This window comes from Staurois parvus, unplaced genomic scaffold, assembly GCF_062004578.1.
Source record: "Staurois parvus isolate SC_StPar_1 unplaced genomic scaffold, SC_StPar_1.0 ptg000140l, whole genome shotgun sequence".
NCBI lineage: Eukaryota > Metazoa > Chordata > Amphibia > Anura > Ranidae > Staurois > Staurois parvus.
In genome coordinates, this window is record NW_028317936.1 from 1,890,076 (window position 1) to 1,912,005 (window position 21,930).

The 21,930-nt window shown below is 45.0% G+C and overlaps 1 long non-coding RNA gene across 1 annotated transcript in view; it reads right to left on the reverse strand.

Annotated features, from left to right (window-relative positions):
• The window catches only part of LOC149465217 (uncharacterized), a 242,689-nt gene that overhangs the window by 189,626 nt on the left and 31,133 nt on the right, over positions 1-21,930 (reverse strand). The window contains exon 3 of the long non-coding RNA XR_016312236.1: positions 10,779-10,891. This is a non-coding gene — a long non-coding RNA (uncharacterized LOC149465217). The remainder of the gene's footprint in view (positions 1-10,778; positions 10,892-21,930) is intronic.

Consider the following 21,930-nt stretch of genomic DNA (forward strand, 5'->3'; position numbering starts at 1 on the left):
AAACCCACCCCTTAATGAGCCGTCCTGTGCCAGAACTTTAGTGGCAGTGGAGGCTCTAGTAGTGGATAGTTGAATGATGGGGTGGTTTTAATGGTAAACCTAAGTTCAAACTGAGATAAGAACTGGTCAGAGAGTGATAACTTTGATGCAGTTGGCCAACTTAAACATGTGTTGCAATGTATGTGAACTAAAAATCCCTGTTTTTATGCATCGTTTGCTAGAAAGGGGAATAGTAGCAGTTTTAGGGAGGTATTTAAAATTTTTGGTGCTAACGTGGCACACCTCTTTAGCACCAACCAACCAGGTTATAGATATTTATAAACTATTGGGATTTGAGCACAGGTATATCTTATTCCTATTGCATAGTGCAGGTCATTGACCAGACTCGAACCTGTAGCTCTTTTACAACTTGTGCCCATTTCCCCGTAGTGCCACTATATCCATTGAAGAATGCAATAAGCAAGTACCGTAAGTATTTTGATTTTGTAGGGACTGGCCAGAGAGGGATTACTTTGACGCAGTTGGCCAGCTTAAACATGTATTGCAATGTATGTGATCTAAAAATCTGTTTTTATGCAAAGTTTGCTAGAGTGTATAGCAATGTGGAGAGGGTTCATTCAAAAATGTTTTTGTATTTTAACTGCAGTCTGTAAAAACTGAGATGGGAAGGCAGCGTGCATATTTTTCAAGAATATTGATTATCTTCAAAGCCCTGCTGTAAGGAGCGCAATATCCTATTTTATTGCTACCAATGGAGTCACTGCAAGTTATAACGATGTGAATTATAGATCCAAAAAGTAATCTGATGGCCTTACGGGTCAAAAGGATTTTATTTCCTATTGGGTCTATACTTTAGGTGTTTTCGCCTTCCTCTGGTTGACAAGACGGACTGTAGATCCAAGGGGTGGTCAAGTTGCCTTAGGGGGCCAGGAAGGAATTTTCTGGAGCTATGCCCCAGAAGGGTCTTTTGCCTTCCATTGGATAGGTGTGGGTCAATATTGACTTGACATCGTGTATGTAATTGTTAGTATTACTAATAAAGCTAGTGCCTGTCTAGGCGTTTACTTGTGTATTTTTTTAATTTTACTTAATTTTAGATTAGGTACCTGTTCCTTTAGCTGTGATCACCCACACAGAAAATTGCGCTGGATGTGTGCGGGTGCCATTAATCCTAATGGCATGCTGCACACACTGGAAATCGCTCCCGCACTGGGAACTGCACTGCACTTGCAGTTCCCATGCGGACTGCGGTTCCAAAAATGGAGCTGGAACCTTTTCCCTGCATTTTAGGAGGCACTGCAGCCCATTCAAATGAATAGACTGTTGTGCCTGTACCAAACGTGGTTCGCAGAGCCACATTAGTGTGAACCTAGCCTTACGGTAACAGTTTGGGGGAAAACTAATGTCATCTGTGTGATCTGAGGCTAGTTGCATTTTTTTTAAATACTAATTGTATATGGTCCAGATAAAGCCATGTCTCTATTCATGAAGAATCTAATTTTGTCCGCCTGCACAGACAAATTTTAGTTAAGGGAATTGGAAACCTTCCCTGAGCTCTGGCTCACACTCCAAGGACAAAAGGCCTTTGTAGGGGACTACATGACTACTATGCAACAGAGATGTCTGAGTTACCCAATACAGTGGTTCAGTGGGGGTCCATCAGATGCCGACTACCCAACCGGCCCAAGCACAGCCCAGTCATGGGTTTTCCCGATGCATAGTGCAGACCCAGCACCACTACCGGCAAGCGGACACTCCTTCTCCTGACCACCACCAGTCCCCTGCTCGAGCCACTGTCCCTACTTCTTGTTTTCCAGGCCACTGGAATGATGAACTTGTATCTAGCACCCCCTGGCAGCAGTTGATAAGCCAGTTCCTGGGTTGGGGATTTGTGTAGACAACTTTTAGCTAGGGGGATTGGAAACTTTCCCTGAGCTCTGGCTCACACTCCAAGGCATAAAGGAGGAGGGGAATGGTTCCGGGTGTGCCTGCAAAACGAGCTTCCTTCTCTCCTAAATCTGCTGACAATCAAATCATCGGGCGGCTTGGTTCCCAACGGAATGCAAAATTGATTTATTCATGATCTAATATTATTTTAATTGATTTCCAATTAAGGATTTTTTAATTTTATTTAACAATTATGTATTATTTTATTAACGTTTAAATAAATATTTTTTAAACAATCAATTAATTATGTATTATTATTTAAGTAATTATCAATTAAATCTGTATTTTTTTTATATAAACAATTAATGATGTAATATTTAAAAAAAAAACATATTGGTCAATTAATAAAATAAGAATTAATTGTGTATTATCAGTTTATTAACAATGAATTATTATTTATTAACATTTATTTATTTTTAATTAACAATTACACACACAGGAATGACTGGAAAAAACCCCAGAACTAGCAAGTTTCTAGAGGAGTTTTTTAGCTGTAAAAATGTGGCAAAACATGGTAAATTGCCACAAACTGGTGTTTTTGGACTTTTTTGACCAAAAAAAAGGGTTTTTTTTGGTGAAAAAAAACAAAACGCTAAAACGTGAAAAACTTCCATTTATAACGTGACTACACAGCTAACGTTACCGGCATTATTAATACGCCCCGTGTGCATGGAGCCTAAAGCTCCGCCTGGTTTCAGCCTGCAGGGGAAAAAGTGACAGTTGTCTTTACATCCAGAGGTTTGAATTTAACTGTTTATTGGCTGGAGATCATACTTATAATTACAAGGGGGCAGTGTGCTGCTTGAGCTGATAGATGTCTGTACATGCAGTATATACTATATGTATATAAATATATCCGTGTGTATGTATGTATGTATATATGTGTGTATATATATATCCGTGTGTGTGTATGTGTGTATATATATATATATATATATCTATATAGTTTACTGTTTGAGCTGTGTGTACATGCAGTATATACTATATGTATATAAAATATGTGTGTGTATATATATAATTATAATACAGGACTTCTATAGCGCCAACAGTTTGCTCAGCACTTTACAATATTAAGGGAGACAATACAGCAAAGGTACAGTTCAATACAAGTGGGTTAGGAGGGCCCTAACCTGCTTACAATCTATATACACACACTCACATATATATATATTTATTTCAGGTACTTATATAACGCCGTCAACTTACACAGCGCTTTTAGATATATATTGTACATTCACATCAGTCCCTAACCCTCAAGGGGCGTACAATCTAAGGTCCCTAACTCACATTCATACATACACATACTAGGGACAATTTAGACAGGAGCCAATAACCTACCAGCATATCTTTGGAGTGTGTGTGTGTTTGAGGGGGGGGGGGGCAGCAAAAATACAGCATAACTGCACATTTTTGCACCCCCCCCAACTACAAGACTAAACAAAGCTTTAACTTGCAAACCTAAGACTAAAACTCCCCCCCCCCCATTAGATAGCAGCCTGGGGGTGTGTATATATTTGTACATATATACACACATTGGGGGAGATTTACTAACACCGGTGCAGCCGTACATGGTGACCAATCAGCTTCCATGTTTTAGCCCGGGTTCACACTGAATCCGACTTTGAAATCATGCGACTTCACTTGAATTCTCACAATTTCAGAGCCACACGTCAGTGCGATTTCAGGGGAGTCTTGGCTGACATCTGTGGGACTTCATGTACAGATGCCTATGCAAGTCGCACCTGAAATCGCAAAAAAAGTGCAGGAACCTTTTTTGTTTTCAAATCGGCACTGCAAAGTCGGAGTCACACTGATTTGAACGGCTCCACAGCCGACAATAGGGTGCGACTGTCAAATCGCATGACAAGCCGCACCGGAGTGAACCGCTTACTGTCAGCTCAACTGAACAAGCTGCGGTTAGAAGCTGATTGGCTCCCATGCAGAGCTGCACCTGATTCTCAGTGCTCCAGTTGTAGTAAATCTCCCCCTTTGTATATGTATATATGTGTATTTTATTTTATTACAGGTACTTATATAGCGCCATCAATTTACACAGCACTTTACATATATATTGTACATTCACATCAGTCCCTGACCCTCAAGGGGTGTACAATCTAAGGTCCCTAACTCACATTCATACATACACATACTAGGGACAATTTAGGCAGGAGCCAATAACCTAACAGCATGTCTTTGGAGTGTGGGAGGAAAGTGGAGTACCCGGAGGAAACCCAGACAGGTACAGGGAGAACATGCAAACCCTAGACTGGTGGTACTGTGATATATATATATATATATATATTCCTCGCTCTTAGGATAGATTTCGGAGACATTCATTCAGATCACACTTCAGAGGCTACTGACAGGCGATGAGGAAGCGACATAACGCCTTCTCACCGCCTGTTATAACCCCATTTTTGCCATTACAAATATTGCATTGCATTGGTTGCAGGACGTTCGCGGTGCTTCCCCATTTGATTATCTATGCAGTGTTGGGTGGGCTGGCCGATCACTACATGTTGGGCGATCTTAGCCTTGGGAGCGAAGCAAAGCACGTATACACCTCGTTCAGCTGCCTGTAACAGCTGAAGGGGGGCAGTTGGTGGGCGACAGGCGGGCAGCAAAAACACAGCTCAACTACAAGTCTAAACAAAGTTTATCTTGCAAACCTAAGACTAACCCCCCCCCCCATTAGATAGCAGCCTGGGGGGTGTATATATTTATACATATATACACACATTGGGGGAGATTTACTAACACCGGTGCACACAAAATCTGGTGCAGCCGTACATGGTGATCAATCAGCTTCCATGTTTTAGCCCGGGTTCACACTGAATCCAACTCTGAAATCATGCGACTTCACTTGAATTCTCACAATTTCAGAGCCACACGTCAGTGCGATTTCAGGGGAGTCTTGGCTGACATCTGTGGGACTTATACAGCCAGGACCCCCAATATTATATACAGCCAGGACCCCAAATATTATATACAGCCAGGACCCCCAATATTATATACAGCCAGGACCCCCAATATTATATACAGCCAGGACCCCCAATAATATATACAGCCAGGACCCCCAATACTATATACAGCCAGGACCCCCCAATACTATATACAGCCAGGACCCCAAATATATACAGCCAGGACCCCCAATACTATATACAACCAGGACCCCAAATATTATATACAGCCAGGACCCCCAATACTATATACAGCCAGGACACCCAATATTATATACAGTGAGGACCCCCAATATTATATACAATGAGGACCCCAATACTATATGCAGCCAGGACCCCCAATATTATATACAATGAGGACCCAAATACTATATGCAGCCAGGACCCCCAATATTATATACAATGAGAACCCCCAATACTAGATACAGCCAGGACCCTCCAATACTATATACAGCCAGGACCCCAAATATTATATACAGCCAGGACCCCCAATACTATATACAGCCAGGACCCCAAATATATACAGCCAGGACCCCCAATACTATATACAGCCAGGACCAGAAATATTATATACAGCGAGGACCCCCAATACTATATACAGCCAGGACACCCAATATTATATACAGCCAGGACCCCCAATACTATATACAGCCAGGACCCCCAAATATTATATACAGCCAGGACACCCAAAACTATATACAGCCAGGATCCCCAAAACTATATACAGCCAGGACCCCCAATATTATATACAATGAGGACCCCCAATATTATATACAATGAGGACCCCAATACTATATGCAGCCAGGACCCCCAATATTATATACAATGAGGACCCCCAATACTATATACAGCCAGGACCCCCAATACTATATACAGCCAGGACCCTCCAATACTATATACAGCCAGGACCCCCAATACTACATACAGCCAGGACCCCAATACTATATACAGCCAGGACACCCAATACTATATACAGCCAGGACCCCCAATATTATATACAGCGAGGACCCCCCAATACTATATACAGCCAGGACCCCCCAATGCTATATACAGCCAGGACCCCCCAATGCTATATACAGCCAGGACCCCCAATACTATATACAGCCAGGACCCCCAATACTATATACAGCCAGGACCCTAAATTTTATATACAGCCAGGACCCCCAATACTATATACAGCCAGGATCCCCAATATTATATATAATGACGACCCCCAATACTATATGCAGCCAGGACCACCAATATTATATATAATGACGACCCCCAATACTATAAATAGCCAGGACCCCCAATACTATATACAGTGAGGACCCCCAATATTATATACAGCCAACACCCTCCAATATTAGGTACAGCCAGGACCCCACAATTTTATATACAAACAGGACCCCCCAATATTAGGTACAACCAGGACCCCCCAATATTACATACCCCACCTTCACTCTGTCTCTCATGTAAACAGCAAGCCGTTTCCTTCCTGTCTCCATGCCCACGGTTCTATCAGGAAGTTGCTCGGCGGCCATCTTGGTTAGGGGCAACGTCCCTAAAACTACTACTAATAACCCGGAGTTTCCGGCAGGGGAATGGTTCCGGGTGTGTCGGTAAAACGAGCTTCCTTCTCCTAAATCTGCTGACAATCAAATCATCGCACGGCTTGGTTCCCAATGGAATGCACAATTGACTTATTCATGATCTAATGTTATTTTATTGATTTACAATTAATTATGTCTTTTTTTTTAATTTTTATTTAACAATTATGTATTATTAACATTTAAAAATATATTTTTAAACACTCAATTAATTATGTATTATTATTTCATTAATTATCAATTCTGTATTTTTTTAAATATAAACAATGAATGATATAATATTTTATTAATTGACAAATGTCTTTTTTAAAAAATAAGAATTAATTGTTTATTATCAGTTTATTAACAATTAATTATTATTTATTAACATTGATTTCTTTTTAATTAACAACTATTTATATACACCCCCCCCAATGGGCATGGTTGTCGCTATAGCAACCTGGAAGCCTGGTCATGTGACTGATGACATCACAGTGCCCATCAGCTCTGAACTGCCAGATCACATTGGGAGGGAGAGGAGTGTGCATCTAGTTTGTTGTTTGGGAGCCACAATGAGACTTTACCTGTTTTTCGCGTACATTTTTTTGGCCGTATTCATCGGATCGGCCAGTAAGGACAACGCATGGGTAGACGGTAAGATTATCATATACTTCTATTAGCAGGGATCAGATATATTCCATTACATGGGTGCAACAATGGGCCACACTGACAGTTCACAACACGGGGCGTTTTTACAGCGGATGTTTTTCGGCTTTTGACAGTTTTTTCTACAGCCGGTAACCCCCCCAGCATGTTATCCTATGTGTCTGTTCACACATAGACTGGAATGGCTGGAAAAAAACCAGAACTAGCGGGTGTCTAGAGGAGTTTTTTAGCTGTAAAAATGTGGCAAAACACGGTAAATTGCCAGAAATCGGTGTTCTTGGACTTTTTTTGACCCAAAAAAAAATTATTATTTTTTTGGTAAAAAAAAACAAAACGCTAAAACGTGAAAAACCGCTGGAAAACTCCTGTTTTTAACGTGACTACACAGCTAACGTTACCGGCATTATTAAAACGCCCCGTGTGCATGGAGCCTAAAGCTCCGCCTGGTTTCAGCCTGCAGGGGAAAAAGTGACAGTTGTCTTTACATCCAGAGGTTTGAATTTAACTGTTTAATGGCTGGAGATCATACTTATAATTAGGGAGCAGTGTGCTGCTTGAGCTGATAGATGTCTGTACATGCAGTATATACTATATGTATATAAATATATGTGTGTATGTACATGTATGTATGTGTGTGTATATATATATGAGTGTGTGTGCTGTTTCAGCTGATATAAATCTGTCTGTGCGTGTATATAAATATATGTGAGTATGTATGTGTATGTAGTATATACTATGTTTATAAATATATATATATACACACACAGACTTCTATCAGCTCAAACAGCTATATATATAATATAAAGTCTGTATGTGTATATATATGTAGGTGTATATATATATATTTAATACACACAGGCACACATCAATTAATAAAATATCATTATTTGTTTATAAAAAATAATACAGAATTAATTGATAATTAATGAAATAATAATATATAATTAACTGAGAATTTAAAAAAAAGACATAATTAATTGTTAAATCAATAAAATAATATTAGTTTGTCAAATCAATTGTGCATTCCATTGGGAACCAAGCCGCACGATGATTTGATTGTCAGCAGATTTAGGAGAAGCTCGTTTTGCCGGCACACCCGGAACCATTCACCTTCCGTAATCCTGGGGTTATTAGTAGTAGTTTTGGGCATGGTGCCCCTAACCAAGATGGCCACCGAGCAACTTCTTGATAGAATTGGGAGCCTAAGATTGGCCGGTGACATGGAGACAGGAAGGAAACTGCTTTCTGTATACATAGAGTATGGGAGAGGGTGAGGGTGGGGCGGTGTAAAATTGTGTAAAATTGTGGGGGTTCTGGCTGTACCTAATATTGGGGGGTCCTGTATGTCTGTAATAGGGATTCCTAGCTGTATATAGTATTGGGGGGTCTTAGCTGTATTTACTATTGGGGAGCCCTGGTTTTATATAATATTGGGGGTCCTGGCTGTATATAGTATTGGGGGGTCCTGACTGTATATAGTATTGGGGAGCCCTGGTTTTATATAATATTGGGGGTCCTGGCTGTATATAGTATTGGGGGGTCCTGACTGTATATAGTATTGGGGAGCCCTGGTTTTATATAATATTGGGGGTCCTTGCTGTATATAGTATTGGGGGTCCTGGCTGTATATAGTATTTAAGGGTTTGGGCTGTATATTGTACTGGGGGTCCTGGCTTTATATTGTACTGGGGATCCTGGCTGTATATAGTATTGGGGGGTCCTTGCTGTATATAGTATTGGGGGGTCCTTGCTGTATATAATATTGGGGGGTCCTGGCTGTATATAGTATTGGGGGGTCCTGGTTGCATATAGTATTGGGGAGTCCTGGCTGTATATAATATTTGGGGTCTTTGCTGTATATAGTATTTGGGTATCTTAGCTGTATATACCTCCCTGTTACAGGAAGTGAACAAATAATTGATCTGCTGGCAGGATCAACAGACAAAAAAACTATGATATGGGGGGGGGTCAGAAAAACAAAGACTGCAGTGTGAATGTTAGGGTCGGGTTGTATTTTGTACAGTATAAAGAAGAATTTCAAATTCAAACAAAGCCTTAACTTGCAAACCTAAGACTAGGTAGAAGCCTGGGGGTGTCTTGGCTGACATTTGTGCGACTTCATGTACAGATGCCTATGCAAGTCGCTCCTGAAATCGCAAAAAAAAGGTGCAGGAACTTTTTTTTAAAATCGGTGCAGCAGTGCAAAGTCGGACAACAGTTCCACGGCCGACAATACGGTGTGACTGTCAAATCGCATGACAAGTCGCTCCAGATGAACCGGGACTTATTGTCAGAGCTTAATTGAACAAGCTGTGGTTAGAAGGTGGGGTGTCATGCAGTGGGGGAGGGGGTGTTAGAGGGGATAAAGTCTTAATTTTAGTGTTAAGTGCTTCTTTAAACTGTAAAAAATACATCCCGACCATAACATTCACACTGCAGTCTTTGTTTTTCTGACCCCCCCCCCCCCATATCATAGTTTTATTATCTGTTGATCCTGCCAGCAGATCAAATATTTTTTCACTTCCTGTAACAGTAGCCCCCCCTCCATGACATGTTTTTCTTGCCATGCATGTTACTGTGTGATACAATGGATTTTAAAAAAAATGAGGGGTGCTGTTTAAATTCTTCCATTCAGTTATATTGCTTTGGGTTTCCAGAGCGCAGACAGCTGCTCCCCCCCCCCTTTTTTCCTTTCTTTTCCCCATATATGTCCAGTGGCACTGTCTATTAGAAGTAATTTTTTGATTATATATATATATATATATACACACACACACATACACACACATACACTTTTTTGCGGGGGGCCGGGTTAAAAATGTTAAAATGTAGATAATAAGTCCCATGTGTTGTAACCATTTACTTATTCCTTTATGTTTACAGACTTTTATGGCGATTTATTACAACGAGAGGAGGCGGATAATGCTCCGTCTGACACGTCGAATAAGGCGCAGTCAGGCGGGAAGAATAACGCTCAGTCGGGCGCGACAAATAATGGCCAATCCGGCCAGACGACCATTAAACAACCAGAATCCACGACAAAGCCAGCTGGTAAGTAAATTGTTGTCACCTTCAAGAAAACTGAAGGAAGGCTCATGGCTCAAGACTTTCTGAAGGCTCCAACGTGCAGTGAGATCCTTCCAAAGCAAACAGTCAGATGTCAATATTACTCCGCCTTCTTTGGATGGCTGATGCTGATTGGTTCCTTTTTGGCTTTCTATTCAAATTTAGAAGTATATCATATGCTTGACCTATAAATAATCTTTTTTTTTTTTCTCTTCCTTTAGAAATGTCAACCAAATACATGATGGCGTTGGTCATCTTGGGGACCCTCAGCGGCTTGTTGTTACTGCTGATACCCTGCTGCTGTTTTATAATCCGGACTTGGTACGTATCCATCATTAATTACAGAAATTACTAACCTAGAATCATAAGGGGGGGTCTGTTTTATAAAAGTTTTCATATGACTTGCACATATTTTTCCATTTGGACAATGGGTGACAGTTGGGTGACAGTTGGGTGTAAACAATTAAAAAATAGACCCAATGTAAAGGTAAATCCCCAAATCTATTTTTCGGCACTCTGTCTCACACTATACAGTATCGATTTTTTGGGAATATTTTGCAAAGTGTCTTACCTGGAGACCCTGCCAGTAGATTCATTAGTCCTGCAATGGGTCAAGCTGTCCAGAAGTCTCAGTCTCAGCTACAAAATGGTCAGGGCAGCTCTCAATCAACCAACAGGGGGCACCTGAAAAATGTCAGTCAGGAAAATACCATGTTTTGGACACTAGACGGAGCTGACGATCATAGGAAATTGACATATTAAGCAAAACATGGTCAGAATTCATGATAACTAGGTGAATGCTTGTGACGTTCATTCACTGAATTTTTATAAATATATCTTGTAATTAGCAGCAGACTTTTTTCCTTCATTTTTCATTTGGCGACCCAGCCAATAATACACCTTCTGTGTTAGGGTGACTACGTGTACTCCTCCACTGTATCTATTGAGGACCAGCCTTGTCACCCTAAAACGGGACTACTAGACACTTCCCCTTCTGTTCATCTCCATAACACAGGGAAGGCATTCTGTAGTCCACAGGGAGATTCGGGAACAATGTAACTGATAAGAAGAGTTCAGTACTGGAAGCTATAAGCTCACAAGATTTCTGACAGGATCAGTACGTATATTTATGCATTCACTGAACAGATATAAAAAATAAAACCCCTCCAAGGGTGTTCTTAAGAGACCAAAATGGTGCAAATATAAGAAGAACATGGTTAGGGGTTACATGCACTTTAAGAAAAACATGATGTTCTCCATGTAATATAATGTTAGCACTTACCCAATGATGGAGTTTTTTCTAACAATTTATTTTTTCTTTTTTTTTTACAGTCATGCGCAGAACGCAACATTGGATCGGATTTTACTAACAGTGGTGACAAAAGGACAGCACCTTAATGTAGGTCCTGCCGAGCTGATGGAAGTTGTTGTCACCGACCCTTGTCCTCCAAGGGTACAGGCAAAAGGGTACCCCGCTGCTGCTCAGGAACAGTGGGACCCCGCTGCTGCTCAGGAACAGTGGGACCCTGCTGCTGCTCAGGAACAGTGGGACCCTGCTGCTGCTACGGAACAGTGGGACCCTGCTGCTGCTCAGGAACAGTGGGACCCTGCTGCTGCTCAGGAACAGTGGGACCCTGCTGCTGCTCAGGCCAGTTCAGGTATAAAGAGTTTTTTCTCCAACTTGCTGCCTTCACTAATACCAGCAAGAAGGAGATCCAAGGAAAGCCCAGACCCGGAGAATCCAGAGGAAGAAGACCAGGAACCTGCTGCAAAGAGTAAAACTGGACAACGTGGAAAATACAAGACAGGAGGAAAGAGAAGTGGAAGAGACAAGGAGGACCCATCAGGTTCCATCAAGACCCCACATGCAGATGAAGATCACCCACGTGATGACACAAGGCCTAAAGTCCCTGGGAAGCCTCCAGTCCCATCAGGATCTGCACAGCCTTCAGTCCCACCAGGTTCTAAAGTGCCACCAAGGCCTTCAGTCCCTCCGGGATCTAAAGTGCCACCAAGGCCTTCAGTCCCACCGGGATCCAAGATGCCCCCAAGGCCTCTAGCCCCGCCGGGATCCAAGATGCCCCCAAGGCCTCTAGCCCCGCCGGGATCCAAGATGCCCCCAAGGCCTCTAGCCCCGCCGGGATCCAAGATGCCCCCAAGGCCTCTAGCCCCGCCGGGATCCAAGATGCCCCCAAGGCCTCTAGCCCCGCCGGGATCCAAGATGCCCCCAAGGCCTCTAGCCCCGCCGGGATCCAAGATGCCCCCAAGGCCTCTAGCCCCACCGGGATCCAAGATGCCACAAAGGCCTTTAGTCCTACCTGGATCCAAGCTACCACAAAGGCCTCTAGTACTACCGGGATCTAAAATGCCAGCAAAGCTTTCAGTCCCACCAAGGCCCAATTTGCTGCTAAAGCCTCCAAAATCAGCTATGAAGATGCCTAAGCTGGCCAAGGTTAAACCCCCGAAGCCAAGCAAGCCTACAAAAATGAAGAAGATGAAGAGGAGAAAGTAAAAAGGGCTGTTGGGGTATTGTCACAGGCTGATGACCCTAGGCTCCTTTTTTTCCTCTATATGCCTTCGAATCGATGCTGTATACAGGCATGTATATACGCCTTGTACTAATGGAAACCTTAAAGTAGAGCTTAAGGTAAAAGATAAAAAATGGGCAGACAGACCTACCTACCTGTCTGCCCCTGTATAGTGAGCCGTGCAGGCGCAGCTCACTGTACAAATTTGGCAGCGCCGAATTTGACAGCGCTCCTACGCATGCGTGGGAGTGCCATCATCCTCACCCAGCCAATGACGAAGACAGCCGCCTGAAGGTGTCAGCGGCCAGCATATTGCTGAATCGGAGGTAAGTATAGTTCTGCTTTAAATGGTTATTGTGCGCGCACAAAAAGTGGAGTGGGAAGGAACAAGAAAGTGGAAGGAAGGAATATCATATTTTATCAATACCATCGGAGTCTTTGCAAGATATAACAATGCGGATTGTAGATCCAGAAAGTAATTGGATTGCCTTGGTTGCACTCTCCAGTTTCTTCGAAGAGCCAAACCCTTCATTTTTTAAATTATTTTTTACAATTTGTACAGTTTTTAGAATTGTATTTATTTTTTGCATAATGTTATTGTTGGGGGGGGGGGGTGCTTTAGTGAATTATCAGGGGTCTACACAGTCCTCTGATGTCTCACCTGTCTGACCCCTGATGTCTCAGGGTTGAAGAGGTTTAAGCAGGGGGTTCGGAGGTGATACAATTCCTCCTTACTATCTGTCTAGTGCTAAAAAAACCCTTCATTTCATTTAAATTATTTTTTCATAAGAGGCATGGCGAGTTTTTTGAAGTTGTATTGTTTTTGTCATAATTTTTCAGAAAATGAAAAAATTTAAAAAATTATTTTTACAATAATTTTTTACAATGTATTTTTTTAATACATACTGTCACCAGTGCAGTACAGCGTCATCACATAACTGGCATGGCGGTGATCAGGGACACTGACTGGTGACAGTATGGGGAAAAAAAATGTAATTTTTTAAAATATTTTTAATTTATTACATTTTTTTCTTTTAAGATTTTTTTTCATATTTCACTTTGACCAATGTAGTACAATGTTACCATAGTAACATTGTACAACTTTGGGGAATTGATCAGTATTTTTTTTTTTTTTACACAATTTGCTTTTTTTTTGTGCTTAGCTGTGATTTGGCCACGGCTAATCACATGACACAGCTGGGCTTTGATTGGCCCAGCTTGTGCATGTGATCGCTGTGACCATTCACAGCTAGGCACACTAGTATACAATGGATGGTGTGAATGAAGCCATCCATTGTATACAACTGTCATGTGACCTGCTGTGATTGGTCACAGCAGGTCACGTGGTACCGGTAACGGTGACAGATCGCGCCGCTGCGCGGCTCTGCAGGCGCGCAAACTGCGTATGCCCGGGAGGACGCCATATGGCATCCACCCGGAACGCTGAGGGATTTTGCCGGCCGCCAAACAGCCATTGGCCGGGGGGCAAAAGGTTAAGCAAGTAGGTTAAGCCGGGTATAGGGATATCCTCCCTCTGGATGGGTGGTGCGTCAGGCACTTCTGGGTGATTTATGGATCCAGTAACCAGAGGTCCCCTTTAAGGGATGAGTGGGTGCATCAAATCCCCCCACTAATCCCTTCTCCTTGCATAACCCCCACATCCCCCCATCCCCGCTTTTAGCACAAATCCCCCCTCCTAGCACAAACCGGACTGAGGCACTTCGGGCTGGACACCGGACTGAGGCACTTCGGGCTGGACACCGGACTGAGGCACTTCGGGCTGGACACCGGACTGAGGCACTTCGGGCTGGACACCGGACTGAGGCACTTCGGGCTGGACACCGGACTGAGGCACTTCGGGCTGGACACCGGACTGAGGCACTTCGGGCTGGACACCGGACTGAGGCACTTCGGGCTGGACACCGGACTGAGGCACTTCGGGCTGGACACCGGACTGAGGCACTTCGGGCTGGACACCGGACTGAGGCACTTCGGGCTGGACACCGGACTGAGGCACGTCGGGCTGGACACCGGACTGAGGCACGTCGGGCTGGACACCGGACTGAGGCACGTCGGGCTGGACACCGGACTGAGGCACTTCGGGCTGGACACCGGACTGAGGCACTTCGGGCTGGACACCGGACTGAGGCACATCGGGCTGCACACCGGACTGAGGCAAATCGGGCTGGACACCGGACTGAGGCACTTCGGGCTGGACACCGGACTGAGGCACTTCGGGCTGGACACCGGACTGAGGCACTTCGGGCTGGACACCGGACTGAGGCACTTCGGGCTGGACACCGGACTGAGGCACTTCGGGCTGGACACCGGACTGAGGCACTTCGGGCTGGACACCGGACTGAGGCACTTCGGGCTGGACACCGGACTGAGGCACTTCGGGCTGGACACCGGACTGAGGCACTTCGGGCTGGACACCGGACTGAGGCACTTCGGGCTGGACACCGGACTGAGGCACTTCGGGCTGGACACCGGACTGAGGCACTTCGGGCTGGACACCGGACTGAGGCACATCGGGCTGGACACCGGACTGAGGCACATCGGGCTGGACACCGGGCTGAGGCACATCGGGCTGGACACCGGGCTGAGGCACTTCGGGCTGGACACCGGACTGAGGCACTTCGGGCTGGACACCGGTCTGAGGCACTTCGGGCTGGACACCGGACTGAGGCACTTCGGGCTGGACACCGGACTGAGGCACTTCGGGCTGGAAACCGGACTGAGGCACTTCGGGCTGGACACCGGACGGGGATTTGGAAAGGGAGAGGATCTGTGCTGGGAAGGGTACTTTGGAAGGGGTTTTGCTAGGAGTAGGAATTTAGGGGAATTTGTCATACGAAGAGGATTGGAGAATGGGGATTTGGATAAGGGGGGGAATTATGCTAGAAGGGGGATTTTTGCTAGAAGAGGGGATTGGGGGGATTTGTGCTAAAAAAGGGGGATTGCGGGGGTTGTGCTAGGAGAGGGGATTAGTGGGGGGGATTGTGCTAAAAGGGGGGATTGGGGGGGTTTGCTAAAAGGGGGGATGCTAATTATAAAGCAAGGAATTTGTTTCCCTTTTGGGGCTGCTTCAGAAGGGTTTTTCGCCTTCCTCTGTATAACATTGTGGATTGTATATCCAGGGAGTAATCCGATCGCCTTAAGGGGTCAGGAAGGAATTTTTCCCCACTGGGGCCAAGCTTTAGAAGGTTTTTCTTTTTTTTTTTTTTTTTTACCTTCCTTTGGTTATATGTGGGTCGGCAATGACATCACTCGATACTTTAAATTTTTAGTGTTTCTATCAAAGTTAGTGCCCATCTAGGCATTTACAAAAAAAAAAAAAAAAAATCACTCTTGTGTGTTTTTGACCTATACGGCTGTAAACCTATTTTTTAATCTTTTTATTATATCTGTCCGTAATGGGACTCAAATGGTTTTTAACTTGACTTACATTTAAAGCAATTTTGGAAAAAAAGCAAAGTTGCACTTACCCCTATAGTTGTCTTCATAATTATTAGAAGACAACACCCCCTCCTAACACAAACCCCCCAATCCCCCCTTCGAGCGCAGATCCCCCTGCTAATCCCTCCCTCCTAGCACAACCCCCCCAATCTCCCTTTCTACCACAAATTTCTCCTCCTAGCACAAATCCCCCCACTAATCCTTTCTCCTTGTATAACCCCCCCATCCCCGCTTTTAGCACAAACCCCCCCAATCCCCTCTTCGGGCACAGATCCCCCTGCTAATTCCTCCCTCCTAGCACAAACCCCACCCCCATCCCACTTTCTACCACAATTTCCCCCCTCCTTGCACAAATACCCCCACTAATCCCTTCTGCTAGCACAACCCCCCCAATCCCTGCTTTTAGCACAAATCCCCCTCTAATCCCCCCTCTTAGCACAAACCCCCCCAATCCCCCCTTCGAGCGTAGATCCCTCTGCTAATCCCTCCCTCCTAGCATAAACCCTCCCCCCCCCCAATCCCCCTTCCTACCACAAATGTATATGGTCAAGGTTTAGTTTTGAGGTTAAATCCCTGTCCATGAAAGACCCATGTTTAATCTGAACATGACCTGTCCTTAAATGTTTAAAGACTGAAGCTCAAGCTACATATGGTCCCTCCAAGTACCCCTTCAATTACCCCTTAATTTAGTCCTTATATTAGTACTTAAATCAATCCACGTGCCCCAGCGGAGTCCAAGTAATGCCAGACTAAGCTGCATAGAGGACCTTGACTTCTGTCTAAGTGGAAACTAAGCCCTGCCTGTTATGGTGCTAAAACCCACCCCTTGATAATGAGCCGTCCTGTGCCAGAACTTTAGTGGCAGTGGAGGCTCTAGTACTGGATAGTTGAATGACGGGGGGTGGGTTTAATGGTAAACCTAAGTTGTGATCTGGCCAGAGAGGGATAACTTTGATGCAGTTGGCCAACTTAACATGTGTTGCAATGTATGTGAACTAAAAATCCCTGTTTTTATGCATAGTTTGCTAGAAAGGGGAATAGTAGCAGTTTTGGGGAGGTATTTAGAATTTTTGGTGCTAACGTGGCACACCCCTTTAGCACCAACCAACCAGGTTATAGATATATATAAACTATTGGGATTTGAGCACAGGTATATCTTATTCCTATTGCATAGTGAAGGTCATTGACCAGACTCGAACCTTTAGCTCTTTTACAACTTGTGCCCATTTCCCCATAGTGCCACTATATCCATTGAAGAATGCTATAAGCAAGTACCGTAAGTATTTTGTAGAGTAGGGACTGGCCAGAGAGGGATTACTTTGACGCAGTTGGCCGGCTTAAACATGTATTGCAATGTATGTGATCTAAAAAGTGGAAACGAACCCCTGCCCATTATGGTGCTAAAACCCACCCCTTAATGAGCCGTCCTGTGCCAGAACTTTAGTGGCAGTAGAGGCTCTAGTAGTGGATAGTTGAATGACGGGGTGGTTTTAATGGTAAACCTAAGCTCAAATTGAGATAGGAACTGGTCAGAGAGGGATAACTTTGATGCAGTTGGCCAACTTAAACATGTGTTGCAATGTATGTGAACTAAAAATCCCTGTTTTTATGCAGTTTGCTAGAAAGGGGAATAGTAGCAGTTTTGGGGAGGTATTTAGAATTTTTGGTGCTAACGTGGCACACCTCTTTAGCACCAACCAACCAGGTTATAGATATTTATAAACTATTGGGATTTGAGCACAGGTATATCTTATTCCTATTGCATAGTGCAGGTCATTGACCAGACTCGAACCTGTAGCTCTTTTACAACTTGTGCCCATTTCCCCGTAGTGCCACTATATCCATTGAAGAATGCTATAAGCAAGTACCGTAAGTATTTTGATTTTGTAGGGACTGGCCAGAGAGGGATTACTTTGACGCAGTTGGCCGGCTTAAACATGTATTGCAATGTATGTGATCTAAAAATCTGTTTTTATGCAAAGTTTGCTAGAGTGTATAGCAATGTGGAGAGGGTTCATTCAAAATGTTTTTGTATGTTAACTGCAGTCTGTAAAAACTCAAAGCCCCGCTGTAAGGAGCGCAATATCCTATTTTATTGCTACCAATGGAGTCATTGCAAGTTATAACGATGTGAATTATAGATCCAAAAAGTAATCTGATGGCCTTACGGGTCAAAAGGAATTTTTTCCCTATTGGGTCTATACTTTAGGTGTTTTCGCCTTCCTCTGGTTGACAAGACGGACTGTAGATCCAAGGGGTGGTCAAGTTGCCTTAGGGGGCCAGGAAGGAATTTTCTGGAGCTATGCCCCAGAAGGGTCTTTTGCCTTCCATTGGATAGGTGTGGGTCAATATTGACTTGACATCGTGTATGTAATTGTTAGTATTACTAATAAAGCTAGTGCCTGTCTAGGCGTTTACTTGTGTATTTTTTAAATTTTACTTAATTTTAGATTAGGTACCTGTTCCTTTAGCTGCGATCACCCACACAGAAAATTGCGCTGGATGTGTGCGGGTGCCATTAATCCTAATGGCATGCTGCACACACTGGAAATCGCTCCCGCACTGGGAATTGCACTGCACTTGCAGTTCCCATGCGGACTGCGGTTCCAAAAATGGAGCTGGAACCTTTTCCCTGCATTTTAGGAGGCACTGCAGCCCATTCAAATGAATAGACTGCCGTGCCTGTACCAAACGTGGCTCGCAGAGCCACATTAGTGTGAACCTAGCCTTACGGTAACAGTTTGGGGGAAAACTAATGTCATCGGTGTGATCTGAGGCTAGTTGCATTTTTTTAAAATACTAATTGTATATGGTCCAGATAAAGCCATGTCTCTATTCATGAAGAATCTAATTTTGTTCGCCTGCTCAGACAAATTTTAGTTAAGGGAATTGGAAACCTTCCCTGAGCTCTGGCTCACACTCCAAGGACAAAAGGCCTTTGTAGGGGACTACATGACTACTATTCAACAGAGATGTCTGAGTTCCCCAATACAGTGGTTCAGTGGGGGTCCATCAGAGGCCGACTACCCGACAGGCCCAAGCACAGCCCGGTCATGGGTTTTCCCGATGCATAGTGCAGACCCATCACCACTACCGGCAAGTGGACACTCCTTCTCATGACCACCACCAGTCCCCTGCTCAAACCAGTGTCCCCACTTCTTGTTTTCCAGGCCACTGGAATGATGAACTTGTATCTAACACCCCCTGGCAGCAGTTGATTAGCCAGTTCCTGGGTTGGGGATTTGTGTAGACAACTTTTAGCTAGGGGGATTGGAAACTTTCTGTAAGGGACCGCCCGGCGGTACCTGTTACGAATCCGCCTGGTGGTGCCTCTGGCAGCCCACTAAGCAGGATTACCCAGAGCGTGGAGTCTAAGTCCCGGTCTGCATGTTCACCAGGGCCCCTGATGGTGGGGATGGACTTGAAGCAGACCAGGACCAGGTCACGACCTCCGAGCAATCCCACCCGTGGCAGAGGGAACCTCCGGGGATGGATACAGGAGGAGAGCCAGATGTGAGGAGGCCGGCAGGCCCAGGCAGGATGGATGGATGGAGGGATGGATGGACGGATCGTGGTCAAACTAGCCAGTTGTCACCGAGGGGGCAGCGAGGTACAGAAACGGCAGGCAAAGGCTAGTCAGGTCACACGCAGGGTCAGTAAGGGAAGGTCAGTCCGGAGAGAGGTCAAAACAAGCCGGGGGTCAATATCAGGAGAAGGCAGCGTAGTCAGGGCAATCCGGGTCAATATCAGGAGAAGGCAGCGTAGTCAGGGCAATCCGGGTCAATATCAGGAGAAGGCAGCGTAGTCAGGGCAATCCGGGTCACTAATGGTACAGGCACAGGAACACCGGAACACAGGTACAGGAAGAGACCTTGCGGCAATTCATTACAGCGCAGGGCATCTTTAAATACCGCGCCCTGCGCTGTCATTGGCCGCCCAGAAGGGACTCGCGGCGCCTACTGCGCATGCGCGAGTCTCCTTCAGCCGCGGCCGGCCGGGACCTAGTGCCCGTATCCCGGCACGAGCTGACAAGACCGCGCATGCGTCGGGCGAGATGCTATGGTGGACCCTGACATTGCCCCCCCCCCTTATGGGCACCCTCCGGGAGCCCCACTGATTTCTCCACCGCGGGTGGGCACGACAAAACTCCCGGATGAGCCTGGGAGCGTGAACATTTTGAGCGGGTTCCCATGAGTTCTCCTCAGGGCCATAACCTTTCCATTTAATCAGAAACTGCGTCTGGTCCCCCCTCTTTCGGCAATTTAGGATCGCTTCTACTTCGAACTCCTCTTGCTCGCCAATGGCGACTGCCTCTGGAGGTCTGGATTCTCTATCCGGGAAGGGATCTGGCCTGGCTGGTTTCAGAAGTGACACATGGAACACCGGGTGGATCCTGAAGGTCTCCGGAAGCTCGAGTTCATAAGCCACCTTGTTGACTACTCGCTTGATCCGAAACGGGCCAATAAACTTTGGGCCCAACTTCCTTGATGGACACAGCATCTTCAGGTTGGTTGTTGCCAGCCAAACCTGATCTCCAGGTTGTAGTAAAAGCTCCCCCCTTCTCTTCTTATCAAAAGCCCTTTTGTTATCATCCTGGGCCTTTGCAATGGCCTCCTGAAGTGCCTTATTATTGACAGAAAAAAAATTCTAAGTATCTTGCGATGCAGGTACAGAACTTTCGGGCATCAGATCGGGAAGAAAAGTAGGATGAAATCCGTAGTTGGCAAAAAACGGGGATTGCCCCGTAGCTGAGTGGTTCGAGTTGTTATATGCGAATACTGCAGTTGGTAACAGCGTCAGCCAGTCGTCCTGTAGGTAGGATGTGTAACATCTCAGGTACTGCTCCAATGTTTGGTTGGTTCTTTCCGTCTGACCATTTGTCTGGGGATGGTAAGCGGACGAGAGAGATAGTTTGATTCCCAATGCTTCACAAAAGGCCTTCCAAAATTTTGACGTGAACTGGACTCCACGATCAGACACAATATCTTCGGGAACTCCATGTAACCTTACCACTTCTTTGATAAAGATTTGTGCTGTTTCTGGTGCTGATGGCGTATTTTTCAGAGGTACGAAGTGGGCCATCTTAGAAAAGCGATCCACGATCACGAATATTGCTGTGTAGCCTTGAGATGGTGGGAGTTCGACAATAAAGTCCATGGCGATCCTTTGCCAGGCTCGATTGGGTATTGGCAAAGGGCGCAACAATCCCCAAGCCTTGTTTCTGGAGGGTTTATTTCTTTGGCAGGTAGCACAAGTCTGGATGTAGAGCTCGCAGTCCTTGATCATGTTTGGCCACCAAAACGAGCGCTGCAGCAGCTCCAGAGTTTTCGTGATTCCGAAATGGCCCGCCATTGGGTGGTCATGGCAGTGGCCCAGGACCAGAGTTTGGATTCCTTCTGGTACTACGATCCGTCCTTCCTTCCAAAACAACCCCTCGTGGCTCTGGAGGACCGTCCCAGGCGGAGTTGGCATTCCCACGGATGCGTCAAGAAGCTTGGAGCGCAACTCCGTCTGAAGAATGAGAAAATTTCCTGAGGGTAAGATAGTGTCTGGTTTAGGAGTGACTTCGGGGTCTTTAAACATCCGAGATAGGGCGTCTGGTTTTGTGTTTTTAGAGCCGGGTCGGTAAGTGATATGAAATGAAAATCGAGAAAAGAAGAGTGCCCATCTCGCCTGGCAAGGTCTCAGTCGTCTTGCTGTTCTCAGGTACTCGAGGTTTTTGTGATCGGTAAATAT